General features: G+C 44.9%; 1 protein-coding gene across 2 annotated transcripts in view; it reads left to right on the top strand.

Annotated features, from left to right (window-relative positions):
- Nucleotides 1–259: 259 nt before the first annotated feature.
- LOC134465927 (integrin beta-1-like) overlaps nt 260–9143 on the top strand; it is a 57847-nt gene continuing 48963 nt past the window's right edge. For both annotated transcript variants that reach the window (XM_063219828.1, XM_063219827.1), the window contains exon 1: nt 260–549. The gene's annotated coding sequence lies outside the window, so the exon portion shown is untranslated. The remainder of the gene's footprint in view (nt 550–9143) is intronic.

The raw sequence follows: 9143 nt of genomic DNA, 5'->3' as shown, positions 1-9143 counted from the left end.
GCTTTATTTTGATATCACTGCGTAAAAGGGGACTTTTGGCGTCTCAAAAAATTAACGCGTAAATATGTGATTTATGTGTTTGGCCTGTTGCGCGTTTGGTTGCTTTTGTCGTTTGAGTTTTGTTGTTATTTTTGCCTTGTTGCATGCAAGTTGTACCTCATCCCTTGCCTTCTACTGTTCCACCACCAGGGGAGAGAGAGAGAGAGAGAGAGAGAGAGAGAGAGAGAGAGAGAGAGAGAGAGGGAGGAGAGAACTCCAGAGAGAGGGGTCGAAAGGGAGTTGCCCAAACCCATTTGATTTTAGCCTGCGTTAGCTCAGTAGGCTACCCAGTTTTTCCTCAGCTGGGCAGTAAAAAAAAGAAACCCGGCATTGAATATACGCGGGGGAACATTGATCTATCTATTCAAAGGGGAGATAAGACGAAGAACAATCAAAAGGGACAGACTGTAAAGTCAATCCGCGTGTGTGGGGATCTATAGACTGTTTTTCATCGGTCAAGAGAACTCGGAACAGCACAAAGGAAGGAACTCTCCGAAAAGACCAAACAAGGTAACAGGCGAAAAACCAACTTTCATGTCGCATATTTGTGCGTTTGTGCGTTTTTGCGCTTTCTTAAAAAATACAAATCTCGATCGCTGTGTGTGTGCTTGTATGATGATGTTGTTGGCGAACTAGGAATGAACTTTTTCCCCTTCTCCATAACAAGCGAATTGTAGCTCGCGTGTGGTGCCTCTCCTTTGCGACTTTTGTATGATGGGACCGTAGCGACTCTTGTTGGCTGTGTGTGTGGAAAGTTAAAAAGATAATTGGCTGTCTTTTTTGGTGTTTCCCAACACTTTTGGCGAGTTTTTAAGGGGCGCCTAAAACGGAAGATTTGATGGGAAGATAGCGACTAGCTACGAAAGCTCATAGCCTGAGGGTTTGGTTTTTGCGGTTGTGGCCTAGCAGGCTTTCAACATTACCAGGCCTTTAGAACTACCCTAAAGCGAGCCCGACACAGACTTCAGAGAATGCGATGTGTCAGTTTCTTTTTATTCAGTTGCCTAATAAGCGAACGTTTCCTTCGTTTCATTTCAAAGTTGACTTTTCAAATGGGTTTGTTTTTTGTTTTAGGGCCTACGCCTAGTGGAATGAACGCGGCATTGTAACATTTATCAGAAAGGCTGTAACGTTTTGCGTGTGAAGTTCTTGTGTTTGCACTGTTGTGGCCTTTAAGTTTGACCTAACTTCGGGTAGACACGGGTTGTGGAAATGTTTTTTAAACTTGAATGCGAATATTTATAACGTGTTAAACGTTGTACGGTTTGCACTTTGACTCCTGTAGGCTACACAGTTGTACACGTTTACAGAAACTAGTATCCTAGTCACTTTGGGAAACACGAACATTGTAACGTTTTAACATTTGCGCTGCTCTGAAGTCTTGTGTGCAGGAGGGCGGCACTGTTGTTCAAGTTTACCATAACTCTTGAAGACGCTGGTTGGTAAACATGGTAAACCCTTTTAATATTGTACCAACATCACGCATTTACTCTTGTTGTATGGCCATACAGATGAATAGGGTTGACATCTCTCTCCCAGATAGGCCTATGATTTGAGAAACTCCAGACGTGTGTGTGTGTGTGTGTGTGTGTGTGTGTGTGTGTGTGTGTGTGTGTGTGTGTGTGTGTGTGTGTGTGTGTGTGTGTGTGTGTGTGTCTGTGTGTGTGTCCTAATGTCTGCGTCCATTGCTGGTTGTCCATTGTAGAGAAATGGGCTTTAAAGGGACATTTTTAGTTGTTTATTTCCAGAATTCATTCTGCCCATTCACTAATGTTACCTTTTTCGTGAATACTTACCACCACCATCAAAGTATTCATTATGACTGGAAAAATAGCACTTTTCATACATGAAAAGGGGGATCTTCTCCACGGTCCGCCATTTTGAATTTCCAAAAATAGCCATTTTTAACTGCAAAAATCACTCTACTTGGACCATACTAGAAAATAATTGTTTATTACTTAGTAAACTTCCATGTAAAGATCAAATTTGCCAATAGGCAGCCCAGTTTCAATGAGCAGCATAGTTGCAGTACCTTTTTTGACCATTTCCTGCACAGTGTACCTTTAATAGTGAATCTTAACAGTGATGGCGTATGTGAGTGAGCAGGCCTATTTTTAAACAGCCGTCTAGGGGCTCACTATTTCCGCTCCTGCTTTTTTTTAAACGTCAGAGTGAGAATAGAAACTTTGGTAAACTGAGTGGCATGTAGGATATGTTGGCCTAGGCAGGGGTCAGCTGAGCTCTATGTGTGAAAATGGTGTCTATGTGTTTAGCAAATGAGATGTGTAGGCCTTAGGGCTGTAACGATATTGGGTCGAACCGAGGAATCGTGATACTGAGTCACAATACTGTATCGTGATGCAAGGAGGCAGTATCGTGATACGCCGCCCTTTCAGATTTTTGTTATTATTCAGTCCCGAAAACAACCATGTGATTTAATGTGATAATGCTTCCAAGCTGCAAATGAGAGACATTTCAGGAAACCTGGGGTGTTTCGAACCGTAGGCAAAAAAATCATGATACGAACCGAATCGTGAGATGAGTGTATCATGACAGCCCTAGTAGGCGTACTATGAGATCTAACCTGATGGAACTGAACAGTCTGATGTGGAACCAAATATCCCTATGAGACAATAAAGACTCTAATCTGAATCTGATATGCATGTAACTTCTAAGATGGCTCTATTCTAAGACGGCTTTACAAATCATGTGACAAACTGTAGGATCGATGCAAATTGACTATTGTTTACAGTAAGGTCCATGTCATCGAAGCATGCAGTGTAACGGAGGCTAACTAGCGGAGTTGACGTGGAACGTTAGTAAAACCTCCCTCCCAAAGCCTCATACAGTGTCGATGCCGTAGGACTGGGTGACTAGTCTCTTGGTCCAGCGGTATTGTACTGTGACTCCCATAGACGTGGTGGCGAGTTCGCTCCCCCGAGGGGGACGCAGTGCGCAGTAATACGTCGGGTTACACTAGGAAGGACGATTGCCATGTGTTGTGAAGCACAGGCCTAAACCTTAATCTGCTAGGAAGGGCGATTGCCATGTGTTGTTTATTTTGGTTGTGTCTCTAGGTGACATGCACGTGTGTCGTAATCTTGAAAAGTAGAGTGAAAGTATTGCAGGGCTTTTTAGGGAAGCGGTTTTTGGTAACGTTTGGGCGTTTCAAGATTAGTCGGGCCTACATGTAAGTAATGTGTTGTAATCTTTTAGAAAGTTGTGGGGAAAGCATATTGCAGTTTTGGCCACATGTTTTTTTGCTGTGTACGCCCACATGGTGTTCCAAGGTGACGTGTATGGTGTTGTAATCTTTTTGAAACTTTGTGTGAAATTAGGCATATGGAGATTTTTTTTTGTTGGGGGGTGGGTTGCTGCTGTAATTCTTTCGAATATCGTGCAGTTATTGTGTCAAATGTGTGTGTGTGTGTGTGTGCTGGGGTGGGGGGGGCTTGGGGATAGTGTCTGTGTGTGTGTGTGTGTGCTGGGGTGGGGGGGGCTTGGGGATAGTGTCTGTGTGTGTGAGAGACAATGAGAGATGAAGACCGAAAGATGAATATACAGAGAGAGAGTTAGAGTTGTATCTGAGGGCATATTGAGCTAGTTGGCTGCTCGGGTTTCAAACTAGGTTCGAATCCCACCCTTCCCTCTGCTCCCTAAACTGTAGCCATAGCTGCTGATCCCACCCTTCCCTCTGCTCCCATAGCTGTTGAATCCCACCCTTCCCTCTCCTCCGAGTCCCTACACCAGGGGTCCCCAACCTTTCTGAGTCTGAGGGCTACCTGAGGGCTACTGAGGGCTACCCGAGGGCTACTTTAGTTCAAAATCCTCCACTGATGTCTTGGCATCATTCTCAAATCACACTATTATTGAATGATAATTTGCTCACAGGTTATAAATAATATATAATCTCATATCATTAATTGTGACTAAAATCTGGTAGTCGTCACTGTTTATGAACATCCTTGGTGGGTACATCAGAAGCTCCTGAAGGGCTACCTGGCGCCCGCGGGCACAACGTTGGTGAAACCTGCCCTACACTTCAGCCATAGCTGCTGAATCCCACCCTTCCATCTGCTCCGAGTCCCTACACCAGGTGTCACCAACGTGATGCCCGCAGGCGCCAGGAGCTTCTGATGTGCCCTCCAAGGATGATAATTAATAGTGACGACTATAAGATTTTAGTCACAGTGGTGTTTTTCTTCATTTAAATATGAGATCATTTCTTTATAACCTATAAGTAAATTATCGTTCAATCATAGTGTGATTTGGGAATGATGTCAAGACATCAGTAGAGGATTTTGAACAAAAGTAGCCCTCGGGTAGCCCTCAGTAGCCCTTGGTAGCCCTCGGGTAGCCCTCGGTAGCCCTTGGTAGCCCTCGGTAGCCCTTGGTAGCCCTCAGTAGCCCTTGGTAGCCCTCGGGTAGCCCTCGGTAGCCCTTGGTAGCCCTCAGTAGCCCTTGGTAGCCCTCGGGTAGCCCTTGGTAGCCCTTGGTAGCCCTCAGTAGCCCTTGGTAGCCCTTGGTAGCCCTCAGTAGCCCTTGGTAGCCCTCGGGTAGCCCTCGGTAGCCCTTGGTAGCCCTCAGTAGCCCTTGGTAGCCCTCAGTAGCCCTCAGACCCAGAAAGGTTGGGGACCCCTGCTCTACACTATAGCGATAGCTGCTGAAATGTAAACAATCAACAATCAATCCTCCCTACACCTCCATCTATGGCTGAAGTGTGCTTGAGCAAGGCACCTAGTGCCTCACAGCTTCAGGGACTGTAACCAATAGCCTGTTAATAACTATACATTGCTTTGGATAAAAGCGTCAGCTAAGTGTAATGTACTGTCTACTGCTTTATACAAATCTGCAGTGGCAGCACAATACAGCTGAGGTATAGGACCAGTCCCACAGCCCAGAGCTACTGGTACAGAATGAGGCTTCAGCCAGGAGGCTTCTTGTTAAATGTTTTTTTAGATTTTCTTTTTGGTCTTTTTACGACTTTATTTGACAGGACAGTGTGAGAGGTGGACAGGAAGCAAGTGGAGAGAGAGAGAGAGATGGGCAGGGGTCGGCAAAGGACCCGGGCCGGGAGTCTAACCCGGGGCAGCCGCATGGCAGGCGAGTGCCCTACCGGTTGGCCACGGCAGGGCTCCTTCAGGAGGTTTCTAGTGCTGAGCTCTGCTAGTTGACCTCTGTAATATCTGCTTCATAGAGTTTTAAAATGACAACAACACACATGTCTAGATCAGATTAGATCATTCCTTTTTTGTCTCGTAGGGATATTTGTTTTCACATCAGACAGGTGGGTTCTGTTCTGACGTGTGTGTGTGTGTGTGTGTGTGTGTGTGTGTGTGTGTGTGTGTGTGTGTGTGTGTGTGTGTGTGTGTGTGTGTGTGTGTGTGTGTGTGTGTGTGTGTGTGTGTGTGTGTGTGTGTGTGTGTGTGTGTGTGTTCAGCGTTATTTTGACTCATCTACAAGTACTGACATGTAGACACAACACCATTGCATTTAAACTTACTATGATTTAGCTCTTAAACGTGTGCACACGCGCACGCACGCACGCACACACACACACACATACGCGCGCGCGCACACACACACACACACGCACACACACGCACACGCACACGCACACACGCACACACACACACATAGGGCTGTCACAATATTCAATAAGTCAATATATCATACAATACGTTTTTACAAGCATGATAACTTTTTTGCCACAATAAGTTATTGAATGCTTCTTTGTTTTCCTCGTCACTGTCTTTTAGACTAGAGTATCGATTAGGCACATTTCACTCAGCGCAACGATGCTTAAGCTTAAACGTGGGTGTACTTCTAATTTTCAGCCTGTCTACCTTGTCTATCTCTCTATCTACTCCTCTATCTAGCACCCTCTGCTGCGACGCTTTCAAAATTAGAAAGGGTCTATTCGCATTTCTATCCTATGGTTATTACATATTTTTTAAATGACCGAGAAGACAATATTATCGTTTGTCGCAACAATCTCTTGGCCAATTTATCGTCTAGCAAAATTTGTTATATCATGACAGGTCTACACACAGTTAAATATGCAGATAAGCATGTGAGGTGTTTGTGTGTGTGTGTCAGTGTTGCCGTAAGTGTGTGTGTATGTGTGTCTATTAATGCCCGCATGAGTATATTGTTGCATACCTGTGTGTGTGTGTGTGTGTGTGTGTGTGTGTGTGTGTGTGTGTGTGTGTGTGTGTGTGTGTGTGTGTGTGTGTGTGTGTGTGTGTGTGTGTGTGTGTGTGTGTGTGTGTGTGTGTGTGTGTGTGTTACCGTAAGTATTTGTGTGTGTGTGTGTGTGTGTTACCGTAAGTATTTGTGTGTTTCTATTAATGCCCACACGTGTATATGACAGACAGACAGACAGACAGACAGACAGACAGACAGACAGACAGACACAGACAGACACAGACAGACACAGACAGAAACAGACAGAAACAGAGACAGACAGACAGAAACAGAGACAGACAGACAGAAACAGAGACAGACAGACAGACACACAGACAGACACACAGACAGACACAGACAGACAGACACACAGAAACAGACAGACAGACAGACAGACAGACAGACAGACACAGACAGACAGACAGAGTCACAGACAGACAGACAGACAGACAGACAGACAGACACAGACAGACATGACCTCATCCCCAATGTCCCCATCTGCAGTGAGTCATCTAGCCCAACCTTTTTTATCCTGCGTACCCACTAAGCAATGTTGTCATATGATGAGTACCCCCCTCACTCATGCTCTTCTGTATATCTTTACCTCTATCCCAATGTGACTACACTCCATATATTTGATATTATTACATTTTTCCAAGTACCCCGTGCCGTGTGCTCGCGTACCCTTAGTGGTACACGTACCCCAGGTTAGGAACCACTGATCTAGCTGGTCAAGTCCCTTCTCTTCCAGCCACATGGCCCCATTGCACTGCACCAGGGGTAGGCTGATGGCCTGATGATGAAACAGACTAAATATGAGATCCAATGAGTCATTTCAGGGCTCCAGACTAACTTTTTGCACTGGTTGCACTGGTGCGCCTAAAATTTTTTTTTAGGTGCACCAGCACAAAATTTAGGTGCACCCAAATGTTTTCACCACCCCATACACACACGCACCTCAGCTTTAAAAAATAATAATTAAAAATAATAACAATAGCAATAATAATAGCAACAATAATAGAATAAGATTATTATTATTATTATTATTATTGTTGCTATATTTTAAAAGACCTGGAGCCTTTCATGTGCTATAGGCTAGTCTTCCAAATGTGCTCCTTATAAAAGACATGATATAGGCTACCTAACTAACACATCTTGGCTACAAGCAGTTTGGCTGGTAGAAAAGACCAAATTAGTAGCCTTTTAGTCAGTATGTGTTTTGACTAGTGAGATCAACATACCAGCCTTTTCTGCAATAAGGCTACGCACATGGCACAAGCACAGAGTTCCAATATGAAGATAGATGGATGTATGGAAAAAAAATTTTTAAACAAACCCTGCAAAAAATGTCATGATTTTTAAATCATTGGACACAAATACCCTAGCCTATGTTTACAGTGGAATCTGAGGTGAATTGGGTTTTGTCTATTTCCCCGTTTTGGGCGCTCTCCCTCTGCATTATGATTGTGGTGTCTTAGCAAGCGCTACGAACAGACACGACAGCACTAGTGCGCTCACTCGCTTGCTCACTCTCTCTCTCCCTCTCTCTCGTGCTGTCTCGAGGTGCATGAACGATGCCTTGCCGACTGATATAGGCAGTATGTAGCCTGCCCTAGTCGCTATCAAAAAACTCTCACAGAAGTCCCGACAGACTAGCGCGTCACCAGTTATTTGGCCAGCTCTGCACGCGGCTGAAACGGGCAATTATCCGCACCCGTCTGGTCTGCGTTTTTGTGTGGCAATGTTTAATATCCGCTCAAGCCACTTAGTTTTCCCCCGTGATTGTGACTCTCGTGTTTAAAATATCAAGTCATTTAGCTGTTTTTACCGTGATTGTATCTCTCTCTTCCGTTGCAAAACTCGCCTGGTTGAGAACACAAAACTCGCTGGCACATGAACTCGGATAGTTGAGCGAAGTCGAACATTCTATTCTGAAACGTCGGCCTGCCTGTGAACGAGGAAGGGGGAGAAAGCTACCGGTAGTTCAGTGGAATTGAAGGAATGACCGCATCGACACGTTTTATTGTGTGATGGTGGACCACTACTGTAGAATGACTATTAATTTTATGTCCATTAAAACGGTTGTTTGGTAATTGATTTTGTTCTACTGATGGCTGGTCGCACCGGTGCGCCTAAAAATATTTTTTAGGCGCACCATTGAAAAAAATGGGCGCATATGCGACCAAATTGGTCGCACTCTGGAGCCCTGCATTTAGTCTGGCCCCGATGAATGACACATAGGAAGATTGCAGATGGAAAACAGCCCGTTGTTTTTCAAACCGCGTCTGTGCCTATTGGCCAACACTTTTGTCGTCACTCCCTCAAACCCCGGCCGGTCTGCTTTGCATCCATAGATTCCAAACTAGTTTCTTGCGTTGTGATTGGTTTGCCAGATTCAGGGCATTTGGGGCATTGTGCAAGTCCTACACAAACTTGAAATAATTCCAATAAGGTGCAAGGAGTGCTCATTGCTCATGTTTGGTTGTCTGGCGGCAAACGCCAGAAAAGAACGCGCAAGGCAGCATGGGTACTCCCAGGCTACATGTTTGGCACAATACATGAATTGCTTGTCTTTCTGAAATTATGAGGAGGAAATGGTTACAGTTTGTACTTTTCATTGTAGTAATCAATTGCTTCAGCAATTCACTATGATTCCAGATTTGACATTTCCCCAGTTTATTGAATGAGGCTAGTGGTCTTGTGGTTAGAAAGTTGGTCTTTCAATCTGGGGGTCACAGGTTCGAATCCCACCCTTGCCTCTCCCTTCACCTCTTCCATCCATGGCTGAAGTGCCCTGTACCAAGGCACCTAACCTCACACTGCTTTAGGGACTGTAACCAATACCCTGTACCAAGGCACCTAACCTCACACTGCTTTAGGGACTGTAACCAATACCCTGTAGTAAGGTAGCTAACCCC

Source organism: Engraulis encrasicolus, chromosome 16 (assembly GCF_034702125.1).
Source record: "Engraulis encrasicolus isolate BLACKSEA-1 chromosome 16, IST_EnEncr_1.0, whole genome shotgun sequence".
NCBI classification, from domain to species: Eukaryota; Metazoa; Chordata; class Actinopteri; order Clupeiformes; family Engraulidae; genus Engraulis; species Engraulis encrasicolus.
This window is presented reverse-complemented; position numbering and strand designations above follow the sequence as displayed.